Source organism: Phodopus roborovskii, unplaced genomic scaffold, assembly GCF_943737965.1.
Source record: "Phodopus roborovskii unplaced genomic scaffold, PHOROB, whole genome shotgun sequence".
NCBI classification, from domain to species: domain Eukaryota; kingdom Metazoa; phylum Chordata; class Mammalia; order Rodentia; family Cricetidae; genus Phodopus; species Phodopus roborovskii.
Genome location: NW_026126480.1, coordinates 25,812,937 through 25,829,122, shown reverse-complemented (window position 1 = coordinate 25,829,122; position 16,186 = coordinate 25,812,937). Strand labels below are relative to the sequence as shown.

General features: G+C 43.8%; 1 non-coding gene across 1 annotated transcript; it reads left to right on the top strand.

The window, feature by feature from the left end:
* The first annotated feature begins 14,825 nt into the window (after positions 1-14,825).
* Positions 14,826-14,932, top strand: LOC127228991 (U6 spliceosomal RNA). Its single transcript, XR_007835083.1, has one exon. It is a non-coding gene; the product is annotated as a U6 spliceosomal RNA (small nuclear RNA).
* The last annotated feature ends 1,254 nt before the right edge of the window (positions 14,933-16,186 follow it).

The window sequence follows — 16,186 nt, the reverse complement described above, 5'->3', positions numbered from 1 at the left end:
CTGCAGCTTTCCCCAGTGGCCTAGGTCTTTCCTCTCCCCACTGCCTTTGTCCCTTCTGCTCACAGCCTGATACCTCCCATGGGTGACACCTCATCACCTTTCATCCATTCAGATCCCCACAGACTACTTGAGAAGTTGACTTCTTTGGGCTTCACAAGGTTCCTCTCTGATCCTCCTAAGTGATGGAAATGACACAACTCTGTCTTGTTTCTTCCCCTCTTCCCACCCCCGCCCCATCACTCATAACCAGATGGCCATCTCTTTGAAGACAGATATTCTATCTGAATTTACTTTACATGTTTTCAGAGTAAAAAAAAGAAAAGAAAAGAGAGAAAAGAAAAATATTTTTACAAATGTGCTGAAGCCAGAAATGTCTGAAAGCAAATGCTTTACACAAAGCAGCATAATTATGAAGATAATAATAGCATGAACTATTTTGAAATATAAAGTAAACTAAGCACATTATAGCATGGTTCTTGTCATGCTTTTAACACTCCGAGGAAGTAAAGTTTCTGATCCTCTCCAGTCTTTGCTTTGCTCTTGTGTTAGGCAAACATGCCTGAGAAAGCTCACAGAGAAGGCTGTAGGAGGCAGAGAGATGGAGAGTGTGTATGAGTTTGATCTTGTTGAAGCTGGCCACTTATTATCCACCTGAACTTAAGGTGATCATGTGTTGCTAAGCCACTAGGATGGGAGATGTATTATGGTAAGTATTAATGGAATTATTGGCACATAGTAGATACTCAATATTGACACCTCCTTCCCCAACCAGTAACCTTTGACTACTGGCTCAGCACCTTGTTTTTCAGAAAGAGAACTGAAGTCTTAGTTGGACACCTGGCCATCTGATGACATCCCAACAAGTTACCACGTTGGTTTCAAAACCGGTTTACCAATAGCTCCACATGTCTCTCAATAGCCAAAACACTAGTCCTCCTGTGCCTCACACACTCCAGCATCATCAATGAGGTGGCAGGCTGACACAAAGAGAGAGATTGAAGGTGGTATTGGAATGTGTGTGTCGGGTGAGTTTTATGTCGAGTTGACACAAGCCAATGTCACTTGGGAAGAGGGAACTTGAATTGAGAAAACCCCTGTGGCCAACTTATGGGACATTTTCTTGATTGATAATTGATGAGGGGGAACCCAGCTTACTGTGGGCAGCCACCACTGAGCAAGTAGTCTCGAATGTTATATAAAAATTAAAGAAGCAAGCTAAACAAGTTATGAGGAGCAAGCTAGTAAGCCCAGCTCCCCCTTGGCCTCTGAGTCAGTTCCTGCCTCCAAGTTGCTACCTAGAAGTCCTGCTCTGACTTCCTCCAGTGCTGGACTGATGCGGAAGTGTGAGCCAAGTAAGCCTTTCCAACCCAAGTTAACTTTGGTCCTAATGTGTATCACAGCAATAAAATCCCAACTAAGACAGTGAGTGTGACCACCAGGGTTTCCTTGGCCACTATTAAGAAGCTGCCAGCTGTCTGTGGTTGACTTGGAGGTTGGAGGTGACTATGACAGACAGCGACAGAGATGAACTTCTGTTATCTGAAAGGCCATGTCTGTGTGCCCAGGTGCTGAAGCCCAGAAACTGGGTGGACACAGGGCTCTGCCTGGTCTGGTTTGCACAGAGCAGCCTATTTACCTGGGGATGCCAGTCAGCTGCCAGCCCGCTCTTTGTCCCTGTGATCACCCCACCCCTCTCAACCCCAGGCAGCTCACTCAGGAATACATTGACATTTCCAAACCTATTGATTTCAGGTGCCAGCCAGAGGGTGGGGGGTATGGATTGATTTTGTTATTGGAGGGAAGGAATGGGGGGGATAAACAAGGGTGCCTTGGTTTGGAGGACAAAACCAAAATTATCCACATAGGGGGCTGAATGCAGCAGTTGAAGTTCTCTGGGTGCTGACAGTTCAGGTGGAGATGAATGGCAAAGAATTCACACCTGGACACCCACCCCGCCCCTGCTCCGGTTATTAATGACTGAATTTTCTGCAGATGCCAGGGGGTCCTTTTGCAGGCTATTACAGGATGGGTGGGTCACATCAGACCTGCATCAGGGATCCAGGGCTCAGCTTCTCTCAAAGACATCTGCTCTAGGAGTCCAACTCACAGCTCAGGCACATAAGTGTCCAGGGAGTCAAACAGAGAGACCTTAATGGATTCCCAGAACCCATGTGAAAAAAGAAGCTGGTATAGAGGCACACACTTACAATCCCAGCACTAAGGAGCAGAGAGAGACAAGTGGTTCCCTGTAGATCCAATCAGTGAGTTCCAGGCCAACTGAAGACCCTCTCTCAAAAAGTAAGACTGACAGCACCTGAGAAATGACAGTCAAGGGTGACCTTTCACCTCCACATGCGAATATACACACATGCACAAGCACCTGAAAACTCATGAACCCATGCACATGTACACACACACACACACACACACACACACACACACAAATATGCTATATGACCCAAGACAGCAAAGCTAGTGCTTCACAGATCCTGAGTGTGCCAGTAACAGCTATTATAATAAAGGTCTTCCATGGTCCTCCCTTCCAGGATCTAAGAACTGCGGGGGGAGGGGGGTAAACAGCTGGCACAATGGCATCTCCAGCACCTGCTGAACATCTGCTCCTTGACCAGAGTTCCTTCCCTAAGGGAGGTCACAGATCTTGGTTATTACCCAGACTACAAACAATAGGTTCCTATAATCAGTTACTGACCAGGCAACCTATAACTTAGGGGCCTTCTTATAGGGTAAGAAAGTATTTACTGTACATAAGTAAGGCCATAATACTATCTATCTATATAAATATGGATATATACATATTGAGTTATCTTGCTATATAGTGCTATCATTATATAATGTAAAACTGAAATAGTATGGAAAAATATTTGTATTATATTCCATTTATATATACTGTTAATAGTTATATACTATAAATATATTTATAGAAATAAATGTGTAAATAATTATAATTGATAATACTTATAGATATGTATAACTACAATATATATTATATACATAAACTATTCAGTTATATGCAATATATAAACTATTTCTATATATGAATACATTCATGCAATATATATTATATGTGCCATATAAATTATTTCTATATATGTGTACATTCATGTAGGTATTAACTCTAGATATATACAACTAGGCATAAGTGTACATACTTAATATAGATAACAAAGTTAAACACAGACAATAAACCACATACATTTCCATATGTCTGTATATAGTGCATACATGTAGTTCATTGTTCTGGTTTTGTTTCTGTTGCTGTGATAAAAATAGACAGACAAAACCCAGGAGTGGAGAGAGGGTTATCTTTATCTTACAGTTGCAAGGGAGTCACGGTGGCAGGAGCTTGAGACAGCTGTCACATGGCATCCAGTAAAGAGCAGAGAGACAGGAAGCCACACCTGCTAAGTATTCAGCTAGCTCTCTCTACTCTTGTAATCTACTACTGCTAGAACTATTCTAGACCAGCATAATTCTCACTGCATTCTTAATATCCCTCTACACAGATAACTGTAGCTACCACCCCTCATCAAAGAAGCCTCTCTTTACAACAAATAGACACCATCACAGACAATTACAACTAGACATAATGCAGAGATCAATGGGTCATGGTGAATCCAGACCAGGGAATAAATATATCTATAGCACAGACACAGCATCTATTCCTCAGGGAGAGTGGGGGAAAGATTGTTAGAGCCAGAATACCAGGAAGTCTACTGTAAAACTGCCCCCCCTAGAAATGGTGTCATAAGAAGACCTGAACAAAAGCAGCATCAATGGACACGCTACCATGGAAGGGGGGAATTTTCTACTGTTTTTAAATAGATGTTTTAAAGAATTTCACACATGAATACACTGTATTTACATAATTTCCACCATTCCTTCTGCCTCTCCATGTGCCACCTCCCTATCCCTCTGAGATTCATGAACTACCTATAATTAGTACATACACACACAAAACCTTCTGAATTGATTTAGTGTTCGTTCTCTCTCTCTCTTTCTCTCTCTCTCTCTCTCTCTCTCTCTCTCTCTCTCTGTGTGTGTGTGTGTGTGTGTGTGTTTAGGGCTGACTGCTTGGAACTAGATAACCTACCATGTTTCTCATCCCTAGAGAAAACTGACCCTCCTTCCCTTGGTAGCTGTTGATTGCCTGTGGCTCTGTAGTGAGATATTCACACACACACACACACACACACACACACACTGCACCTGTAGCGCTGACCACACCCACTGATCCTACCCTCAGATGTGACTGGGGTTGGGACCAGAGCTTGCACTCTTGGTTCTGGTCAAGTTGTAGAGAGCAGCCTGTGTGGACCCTTGGAGCAGGAACTTGTGGTGGTCATCTGTTTCTTGTGTAAATGACTTCTCCCCAAATAAAATTATATTGATCTATATTGAGCCTAGTCCAGCAAATCTTGATCTGTGTGTCCGTATCTGGCGTCCAACATGGGGCAGGAACCCATGACCCTAAGATTAAGAGTCAGGGTATGATTAGGTCTGTGGTTGGGACCCAAGCTCACTCTCTTGGTTCCGGTTGGATATCAGAGAGCAGCCTGTGGAATGGGAACTTGTGGTGATCATCTGTTTCTTGCGTAAGTGCCTTCTCCTTGAATAAAATTATATTAACCTATTGAGTCTAATCCAATAAATATTGACTTGAACATCCATATGGCTCCTCATTTAGGGTGGGGCCTTGTGAAATTTCCCCTATTTCTGCTGGCATGTCAACCAGTGTGGTCATTGTGCATGCCTTGTTTAGGCAGCCATATTGTTGAGATGTTATAGGTGCAGTTTCCCTGTTTTGTCTTGAAAAGAGTCTCACAGAGGCATCCTGATCCTCTGGCCCTTACAATCTTTCCACCTCCTCTTCTTAGATGTTTCCTGAGTCTTAGGCATAACAATTATGGCTGGACACCCACAGTCTGTTGTTCTTTGAATTCTGACTAGTTGTGGTTTTCCATGATGGTCTCCATCTGCTGCAAAAATAGGAATGTGGTGGTTTGGTGAAGAATATCATGGTTTGGTGTGGGATGTAGTGGTTTGATGAATGGGAATGTTCCCATAGGCTCATACGTTTGAATGCTTGGTCTCTGGTGGAACTATTTGGGATGGATTAGGAAGTGTGGTCTTATTGGAGGAAGTATGTCATGGGGGTGGGCTTTGAAGTTTCAAAAGAGTCCTGCCATTCTCAGTGTCTCTCCTCTGACTCCTGCTTGTGGATGAAGATGTGGGCTATCAACTGTTCCTGCTGCCACTCTTTGCTCCATCACCATGGACTCTAACCCCTGAAACAATAAGCCAATCAAATACTTTCTTTTATAAGTTGCCTTGGTCATGATGTCTTATCAAAGCAATAGACAAGTAACTGAGACAGAGTGAAAGCTACACTTACTGAGGATATAAGAATAAGTGTTATTAGGCTAGGCCTTGCTGTAGTAATTAAGCCAATCAAGAAAATCCCCCACCAGCATGCCACAGGCCAACATGATCCAGAAATTCCTCATTAAAACTCTGTTCCTAAGTGAGTGAAATTAATTCTAGGTCATGTGAAACTGACAATTAAAAGTAATCACCACATTAACTAATACAGCCCATACTTACACCCCTATTTAAACTATACACATTTATATGTATATATAATACACATACATTTACATATATGCATTTAACTCATACAAGTTTGTTGTAGTATGTGAGTGTATGTAGTTATGCAATATAAAGTATATGTAGTAAACATGAATACACAAATGCATCTATAGTATGAATTGATGTGTTGCTGTGGTATTTACATATTACTGCATGGCATTCACTAGTATGAATAAGGCCATAATCTATCTGTTCCCTTAAAAATTGCAACAGAATATTCCCACTTTTTTTGACGCAGAGACTTTTCATGCAGCCCTTGCTGGCCTGTAACTTACTACATAGACCAGGCTAATCTCAAACTCATAGAAATCCACCTGTCTCTGTGTCCTGAGTTCTGGAATTCATTAGTGCACACAATATATGGACCTGTGTTTTCACTATCACAAACATGACTGAACATCTTGGACACACCGTGTCTCATACCCGTGCAAATACTGAGTGGGATCAACCCCTTTCGATGTGGCTGCTGGTCCACCTAAGGCATCTGAGCTCTGAGCCTCTCTGCATTTAGCCTCAGAGTCCAGCAAGTGCTTTCAGATCTGCCATGCCACTCTTGTTCCCACAGAGAGGCTGAGAGGAATGTCATTGTTGTTTGTCCCAATCAGGCTATTCCACATGTCCCCACAACTCCCACCAGCTGCCCTGTCTAGGAAGAAACAGAAAATAGCCAACTTCCCTCAAGAGTCCGGAAGTTGGGGTTTGACCATCTCTTCTCTCCCAAGTCTTGAAGCTATTTTGCTTGTCTTCAGCACACTGTGACAGCTCCTGCCATCCTTCTATGATGTTACCAAGCCTTCTGTGAAAGACATCTGTCAGTTTGTATGACTCTGGTTACTCAAAGCCAGTTCAGAGGGCTAACAAGAAACAGACATGGTGCCACCCACTTCTTCCTTTCCCAGGACATGGAGTAGGCAGAAGAGAGCACTGTCTCTAATCAAATCCTCTCTACTCCAGCTCATACAACCAGAATGTTCCTGCTGTATGAGTATCCTGTATCAGTCCACAGAGGGTTTGAGGCAGCGTCTGAAAATGTATGCAGTATGAACAAACCAAAAATGTAATTGGAAGAAAAAGCCAGGGAAGATATACATGGGAAATGAAAGGAAGACCAAGGGGAGATACTGCCGTAAAAGGCATTGGGTTCTGCCCAAGTTTTAGGGATCAGGACTCCAACCAGCTGTTAAACTTTCTAAAGATCAAAGCTAAGACGAAAATCATAAGCATGGGGGAGGAGAGATGGCTCAGTGGCTAAGAGGGTTTATTATTCATTATTCTTGCAGACACCTGAGTTCTTTTCCCAGGACCCACCTCGTATAGTTCAGACAGCCTGTAACACCAGATTCAAGGGATCTGATGTCCTCTTCTGGCCTCCCCCACCGCACCCCACATGTACATAAGTAAAAACAAAGGTTTTTTAATATATAAAAATATATACATAATCAAAAGTAAGCTGGAAGAGACCAAGAACTGGTGATCAAATCTCAACTGGGCAGAAAGAGGATACCCATGCTTAGAATGATCATGGGAGGGGGGATTTAAAGATGACAGGTCTCTACATATCTCAAAACACATCTACTTCTCTAAAATGTGGAGGCAGCCAGGCCAAATATCCAGTCAGCTCCGAATACCCTTCCAAGCTGGCATGCCGTTTTCTGGCGGCTATCTACCTTCATCCCTGAATGTTGCCCTAAGACGTCTCAATCCCCACCCCCACCCAAAGACTCCAATATTCTACTTAACTTTTTTCTTTCCTTTTTCCTTACCCTTACACCATTTTCCTTCTCTTTTTCTGGTAGTTGACACCAAGTAAATAGTAGGGATTTTTTAAAAATCCAGACCATACATCATCTCCCCAAGCTCAGTAACAGCCGCCTCCACCAAGAAAGCACCTCCAACTTCCTGTCCCTCCCCACATTGTAGGCCCAGCTGCTGCGCTCATCTATGCCCATTAACCCCACTCTAGGCAAAATAACGTGAACGAGGTGTGTAAAATCCCACTCAAGCACCCAAAGGAGCCCAGTGACTCAACCATTCCTTTCCCGGCTTCACAAAATGAGGGGTCAGACTCCAGACAACAGGCTTTTCCCACCGCTGCTGGCAAGGGTCACTCTTCTTTGGTGGGGAGGGTCTACTGACATCTACAAAGTCGTGCTAACTTTAAGTAAAGGGTCAAGAGAAGCGAAGTATGTGATGGCGCCATTTCACCTTATTTTCTACGTGGAGTGTCCTCTCCCACAGGCGTCTGCCCACCCTCTCATACAGGCTTCATCTTGTCAGGCTCATGTAGCTGCACATAAACTGCAAGCTTAGAGATGGGAGACTGGTTTTGCAAGAGGAAACAGAATCAGAACAATTACCCCAACACAAACACAAACAGCACTAGAAGCCTTCTTCCTTTCCTGAAACAGTTGCAGAAACTCCACAGACTATCTTCGCTAGAAGCCTTGTGGCTGAAGCCCCAGGTGTGGCCTGGAAGCTGAGCCTTGAGCGCCATCTAGGAGCAGAGGGCGGTACTGCAGGCTCTCCGGGACAAGCAGAAATTGCCTCTCTGGGTTCTAGTGGGGCATCTGTGAACTGTGAAAGTCTCAGTTGAGGCCAGACTCTCTACCAGGGACTTGTGGGCTTTGCATTCAGACCCTGACACTTCTGTAGCTTGGTAGTTCTGGGAATTTTTTTTATTATCATGCCAACCTTACTGGATGAACAGAGGATTAAGAAAAACTGTGTAAGCTGCCATAGAACATGAAGTAAACAAAAACTGGTATTCTCCCCACTCCTAGTTTCACATCTGTTGCTGCAATAAAAGATATTCTAGCGAACAAAAAAGCAGCTTAGGGGAAGGGAGTGTTTACTCGGCTCCTAATTCCAGGGTAGAATCCATCACTAAGGGGAAGTCAGGGCAGGAACTCAAAGTGTCCACAGCCAAGAGCAGAATGGAACAAGTCCGCCCATACTGCCTGCCTGCTCATGCTTTCATATTCCAGCCATGTCCTTCCACCTCAACTAACCATCAAAAGAATCCCTCACAGATATGTTCACACACACAATCTCTCACATACAATCCCCCGCTGAGACTCTCCCCAGGTGGCTCTAGGTTGTGTCAAGTTAATAATCAAAGCTAACCTTCACACCCACCTCAGTTGCAAACCAGCTGCATGAGTCCTCAGATGAGTCACTCTGGGAAGGAAAAATATTGTGTTGGCTCACCTGAGAAACAGGGGCAAAACCCTCATAGGGGTTTGGAAAGGCAGGTATCACAAAAAGCAACATCTACATGCTGTCTATAGTGAATTTGCAGCTGGTAGGAAAAGGGTGAGGGGAAAGACAGTTAAAAGAGCCCTCCTGGAATGGGCCCTGAGGTTGAACAAGTAGGAAGATAGTTATAAAGATAAATAGAACAGTCTGAGTGGACGAGCCCAATGTAAATAACAATGTAAGTAATGTACTAGGCACGAACAGAGTCAATAGCTGTCTAGGCTATTTTAGTTACATCCCTCCATGTTTATGCACACCAAGGATTGTTATTCTACTTATAGACAAATTATTAACACAAAAAGGGGACAAGCTGAGACACAAGAGGTAGTTCATAGGTAAAGGTGCTTGCCGGCGAGACTGATAATCTGAGTTCAATCCCTGGGACCCATGTGATGGAAGGAGGGAACTGGTCACCATAAGTTGTCTCCTGACTTCTACACATGCATAACTGCACATGCACACATACTCAACACACAAATAAAAATAAACAAATGTACATTTTTAAAGGGCAAAAGATCTAGTCTGGTTTATACACTTAGCAGCCTCATCTATTTTCTATAGATGCCTTCCCTGTTTCTGCCACTGAAATGGAGCATCTCATAGCCTGAGGGATCCATCTTTCTCTCCCCTCCACGCTGCCTCCAGAAAGAACCTCATCAGCCTGAAATCTCAACCCTAAGTTCCCCACACCTTTCTCACCCTGTTCTCCAAATTGCTGTCTCCAACCCCTGTTCAGATGCCCTCTAGCTCCTTCCTGGACCTTCCCAGGCCTTCTGGATGCCAGTCCCTCCTGCAGGGAATCTTGGGAGCTCACACCCTGCCAGCAGGGCAAGCAGAGAGTTTAACCCCTTCTGGATATAGACTTTCCTCCACAGAGCTTTACTGTATAATTTCTGTTTCCCCTAATTAGAACCCTCATGAGAGAGGTTTGTGTAACACTCATCACAAACAAGCATGGAAAAGGTGCCATGAGCCATCAGAGAAAAGCAGGTCCAACTGGCAAGGACCTATCCTTTCCTAACATCAGGATGGAGAAGATGGTATAGATCAGTGATTCATAACAGTAGCAAAGTTACAGTTATGAAGTAGCAGTGAAGTAATTTTGTGGTTGGGGGTCACCACAACCTGAGGGTAACAGCATTAGGAAGGCTGAGAACATTGGTATAGGCGAATTCAAACTATCAACGCTCTAATGGTGGGAATGTAAAGTAGCACCATTACTGTAGAAAGCTCCTCAAGGGGATCCAGAAATTGCATCATAAGTACATATTAATGAATATTAAAACCAAGACCAGCAAGATGACTTCAGTGGGTAAAGGTGCTTGCTGCCAAGCCTGATGACTAGAGTTCAATCCCCAGATCTAGCAACTTGGTGGAAGGGAAGAACCAACTCACAAAAGTTGTCCTCTGATCTGCAAGTGTGCATGCATGAACACACACACACACACACACACACACACACACACATAAATAAATAAATAAATTTAATTTTAAGATTATTAAGTAAAAATGAACATTAAAATACATTTTTCTGCTTTAAGTGGGAAATGTTCCCCCACAGGCTCGTGTACCCTCAAAAAGTGGTACTTTTGAGGGAGACATTGGAAAGCTGAGGTGGGGCCTAACTAGAGGCAGCAGGTCACTGCAGAGTGTTCTAGAATGATACACCTTCTCCTGGATAATATGAGGTGAACAGCTCTGGCCTGCCATTCTCTTCAGCCCTGATGACTCTTATAGCTAGCACAGAAACACGGAATCAACCTACCATGGCCGATACCTCTGAAACCAGGAGCCCAACTAAATCCCCACCCCTGGAGTATTTTGTCACAGAATGAGAAGTCTGGTGAACACACAAATAACCTGGGTTCTCTGGGGGAACAGAACACACATTACAGGGGACCATTACCATATTGTGGCTTACACAATATGGCTGAAGCAGTCCAACAGTGATGTCTCACACCAAAGAGACAGGGGACCTGGTAGCTGCTTGATGCATGAAGCTAGATATAGCAGCAGTCATAAGCTGGTACTAAGGTCTGGGGCTCCCTGAGGAGCCACCGGCCTTCAGCTCACACTGGAATTTCAAAGAAGCTGATTCTAATACCAGAAAAGGAATCAGTAAAGTCTTCCTTCAGTCTATGTTGGGAGTCTGAAGAAACCAGTTCTGATATCAGTGAAGGGATCAGCAGTGGCCACAATAGAGTAGATGATCTTGCCAGGAACTGTGAAGGCCAGGAAAGCAAGAAAGGGGAAAGCCTCTTTCCTCCAACTCCCTTTCACATGAGTAGTAGCAGCCACCACCCTTCCCAAACCATGAGGACAATCAAGTCAGTCACTCCATGGACATGCCCACAGCCCAACCCAGTGTTAACCACCCTTCACTGAGACTCTTCCCAGGTGATCAGAAAGTATATTCACTTGTCAGTTAAAGCTAAACAGCATCACAACACATGTACACACAAAAACACTGATGCACTAATGTTCATAATAGCACTGCCCATAATGCCTGAACAACATGGACAAATCACCTGCCCACTAACTGATAATGGATAAACAGAATTGTATGCATCCTGTCCACATACAGAATCCTTTGCAGCAGTAAAGAATGAGGACTGGTACACACAGATCCCCAGACAGATCGTAGAATCCTCAATGGTGACAGCAGCCAGTCAGAGAAACACATATTGAGTGACAATTTCCATGAAGTATCTGTGATGAACCCATAGAGACAGAAGTCATCTCAATGGGTTTAGGGTCTGAGGGAGGGACAGAAAGAAATTGGGCATCCCCATTCTGGATGGAGAGTTTCTTTTTGAAGTGATGGCAAAGATCTAATATGTTCGTGTTTGCACAACTATGTGAACACACCAAAAACCATTGAACTGTGTGCCTTAGATGCAGAAATGATATGATTTATAAGTTATATAGCTAATAAAGCTGCTGTACTGTGCTGAGAAAGGTGCCTCCACCTCTGGTATGTCCTTGCCATTCTGTATCACTTCAGCTGTTCTTTGAAACAAAATATTTGGGGCTGGGAGGATGGCTCAGTGTGTAAAGAACTCATTATACAAGTTTGAGGGCAGACCCCGTACCCACGTAAATGCAGGCAATCTGCCTACAATCTCAGTGCTTAGGAGTAGTAGATAGGGACCCCCAAAGCAAGCTGGCTAGGAATGAATTGGCCAGCTCAGGATTCAAGTGAGAGACCCTGCCTCAGTAGATCGTGTGGAATGCAACTGTAGAAGATTCTATATGCACACATACTTGTGCTCACATATGTGCAAGCACACAAGAACACACATATACACAAAAATAAATTAATACAGTTGACTAACCAATAAGCACAGTAGTGTATGTGCATATTTCCAACTGTCATGGTAAAGGCAAACTGAATGAGAGTGGGTGGAGCCCATGGCTCATCCCTTTCCTTATCCTCAGTGTCTTGAAAAGTGCTGGCAGACACAAATATTCAACAGATAAGTTCCAGTGAGTGAAATTAAATTAATAAATAAAATAAAATAGCATCAGGCTCACCAGTAGGTAAAGACCTAGTACACAGCCAGGGATGGTGTCAAAGAGTGAAACTTCTCCCCATGTGCCCTGTGGGATAGAAGCTCCTCCCTCATGAGCCCCTGTCCTTGTTCTGTGCTCTGCGATGATGGGTCATGTTTAGCTCCTGTAAATGTTATGAAAATATTTACCTCCATCTGACAGGTGAGGAAACTAAGACTCAAAGATCTGGCAGAACTTGCTGGAAGGCTAACATCTGGCATGTTACAGTGCAAGGGCAGGAGTCCACATCTACCTCTCTGCGCATTCCTCATTCTATACAAATCTGCTTCCTCATCCATCCTCACCTTGCCTTGATTCTCAAATGTTCCTCAGGCCTCCTCCACAGCACTCCACCACCCCAGACTGTTGAACAGTGTACAACCTCTGTAGAAGACGACTCTAATTATGCCTGACCATAAAGCCTGCAAGGGGTTTATAGCTTATTCCGAGAAAAGACCTGCATGGAAGGCGGTATTGACTGCAGTCTATTTCCTCAGCTACCATGCTTTTTTTTCTCAGTAATTGTTGCAAAGCAAGTTCAAGTGCAAACCTTTGAGTTCTAGCTACAGGGTCCCTTGCTTATCATTAAGGATACAGTCTTCAATGCTTGCCTCACTATCTGAGCCATCGCCAAGGGATAATCCCTGAGGGAAAGAACCAGAGAAGTCTTAGGGGTTCTAGCAAAGACTGCTGTCAAATAAGATCATGTTTTTCCTCTACCAGCCTCCTTTTGCCCTCCAAGAAAACCACAACTGACTTGTGGTCATATTATAATTCTCAGTGAATAAAAACAACCCTAATGCCCATCATCAGGGGATAGTTGAGCAAATCAATGTTGATGCATTCAACAGAGAATTCCCACCTCACATTAAAATAACTACTCAATGTGGTGTCATCATCTGTGTGTCTATTTCTGATGAAATTAGCAAGGTTTGGTTCAGAAGAAACCACAGTGTTTAATAAGAAGGTAAATGGAAGGTATGTATTTACTTAGATTAACAAGATGAAATCATGGGAAGTTAACAAGAAGAAGAAAAATTCTTTGAATACAAAGAGAACAAGGAAAAGAGGGAAAAAAGTGAGCTTTCCAGAGGTCAAGTAGGAAGGGCATCAAGAGGGAGAGCAGGAGTGGTCTACCCTGCTCGGTCTGTCAGCAGGAGTGTTCCACCCTGGCAGGTGCTGTCCACAAGGGTGGTCCACACTGGCAGTGCAGCCAACAGAAATAGCCACCCTGGTGGGTGCAATTAACAGGAGTGGTCCATGCTGGCAGGGGCAGTCAATAGGCCTGTTGACTGTAAGGAATTTAAAGCATTGTTTGCCTATTTTTTAAGTTACTGAATGCAGGCTGAAGAGTGACTCAGCTGGTAAGTGCTTGCTACTCAGTCATGAAGACCTGAGCTTGGATCTACCATGCCAAGTAAAAAGCCAGGTGTGGTGGTACATGCCTATAACCCTACCACTAGGGAGGCAGAGACAAGTGAATCCCTGAAGCTCACTGGCCAGCAAATTTAGGCAAGTCACCGATGAGCTCCAGGTTCAATGAGAGTCCTTGCCTCAAAAAAATAATGTGGAGAGTAATTGAGAAAAATACCCAACATAACCCCCTGACCTCTACCATGCATACAAACTGAGACATATATGCACAAATAAATAATTTTTTTAATTTAAGGCCAGACTACTAAGTACAAGGTGATATCTTAAATTCGATCCAACTCAAAAATAAAAGGGTCTTAGGAACTAGGCTGGGAGTGTAACTCAGTGGTTGAGAGATTGCCTAGAATTGAAAGGCTCTGAGTTCCAGCCCTAGCCCGGGGGGGGGGGGGGAGAGGAAGGAAGACCACAGCTTAGTCAATGGCAGTGTATTTGTGTTAACTGCATACATGATATTACTAATCTGGAGCAAACTGGGTAAAGGGCAAATGCAGGAATTCTCTGTGCTATCTTTGAGACTTTTCCATGAATCTAAAATTATTCACAAAAACAATTTTTAAAAAGTACATGGCACCTGCTGAATGGCATGTGTAAGAACAGGCAACAGTCTTTCTAAAATAAAGGAACTAAAGGTCCCCTGCTTTGGGTTCTCAACATTTACAGCAGTCCTGCATACCATCAGTATAGAACTCACCATTCCTCTGGCCACTAGGAATCCTGCACCCACTCTGAAGACATATGTCAAATAGGTCCTAATTTGCAATGATATATGTGTTTTTTGTCTGCAAAAACAAGACAAAATCTGAAAGCAGAAAGAGCCTGGATACAGGACATAAATAACCCAAATCTCAACAACAGCAGTCCCTTGGGCCTCAATGCAAGCCATTATCTCCCAAATCACATAAAAAACCATGGGGAGAGTGCTCGCTTCGACAGCACACATACTAAAATTGGAATGATACATAGAGGAGGAGCATGGCCCCTGTGCAAGGAGGGCATACAAATTTATGAAGCATTCCATATCTTTAAAAAAATCATGGAGAGGGACTGGAAAGTTGACTCAGGTGTTAAGAGTATACATGTTCTTCCAAAGGGGCCAAGTTCTGTTCCCAGCACCCACAGGATCTACACAACCACCTGTAACTTAAACTCCAGCAAATCTGATGCCCTCTTCTGGCCTCCTCAAGCACTATACTCATAAGCACATATGTGGAGTGGGCATAATTTAAAATAATAAAAATAAAGTTTTTAAAGTCATGCTGGAATTCAAACCCAGTCTGGGGAACCCACAGCCTATGTAGTTTCTGGCCAAGACTCCTTGATGGGGACAAAATGGAAATCAAAGACCAGGATGGAGCACACAGTTCTGAAATCTATCCTCTTCAAAGGCATCAACAAAGAGATGGAGATTTTTTTTATCAGAGTTTCAGGCTCAGTCAGCAAAGTATGACCTGGGAGGACCTGAGTTTGGATCTCCAGGACCTGCCTGAAAAAGCCAAGTATGGCACACACCTGTAAATCCCAGTGATGGCAAGACAGGAGGCAGATACAGCTGAACCACCAGAAGCTCACAGGCCGGCTAGCCTAGCCTATGTGGTAAAGTTGTTGGTCTATGAAAGAGTCTTTGTCAAGGAAAATTGGTAGATGCTTCACACCTGTGGCTGTCCACTAACCTCCACATGCATGCTGTTTACACACACACACACACACACACACACACACACACACTAATACTCCCACATGATCACACTCAGAGATACACATGCACATAAAACATTATGTGCACATAAATCATTACCAGTAGTGCTGCTACCATGCCCTCATATCAGACACCTGCCCTGACAGGAGGCTAACTGGCAAGGTCTCAAGCTTCAAATATGGCAGTGAGGGGAGCAGCCTGCAAAGCAGAATGGATGCTGAGGACAGCACTTTTCCCCATTGATAACAAGTAGTTCCTCCCAGCACCCCAAGACTCTTGTTTAAATAAAAGGAGAATCTCTCATTTTATCAATGCTCCCACACAAAGAACCAGTGTCTGCCTCATCAGCATGACCTCAAGTGGAGTGGCATCTACTGTGGCATGGTCTATGATGGTAGCTGCCATTCCTAAGCCCTGTGCATATCTGTCCACCTTGGAGTCTTTGCAGTATCATCTCATTGGGCCCAATCTAAAGATATTCTTGCGTCTATATGAAGAATAGGACAAGGTGAGAAGGCAGAAGAACAAGTTGTCTGGTTCTGATGGTGGACAGGGCCATGGCATAAAATAAAAAGGCTTGGA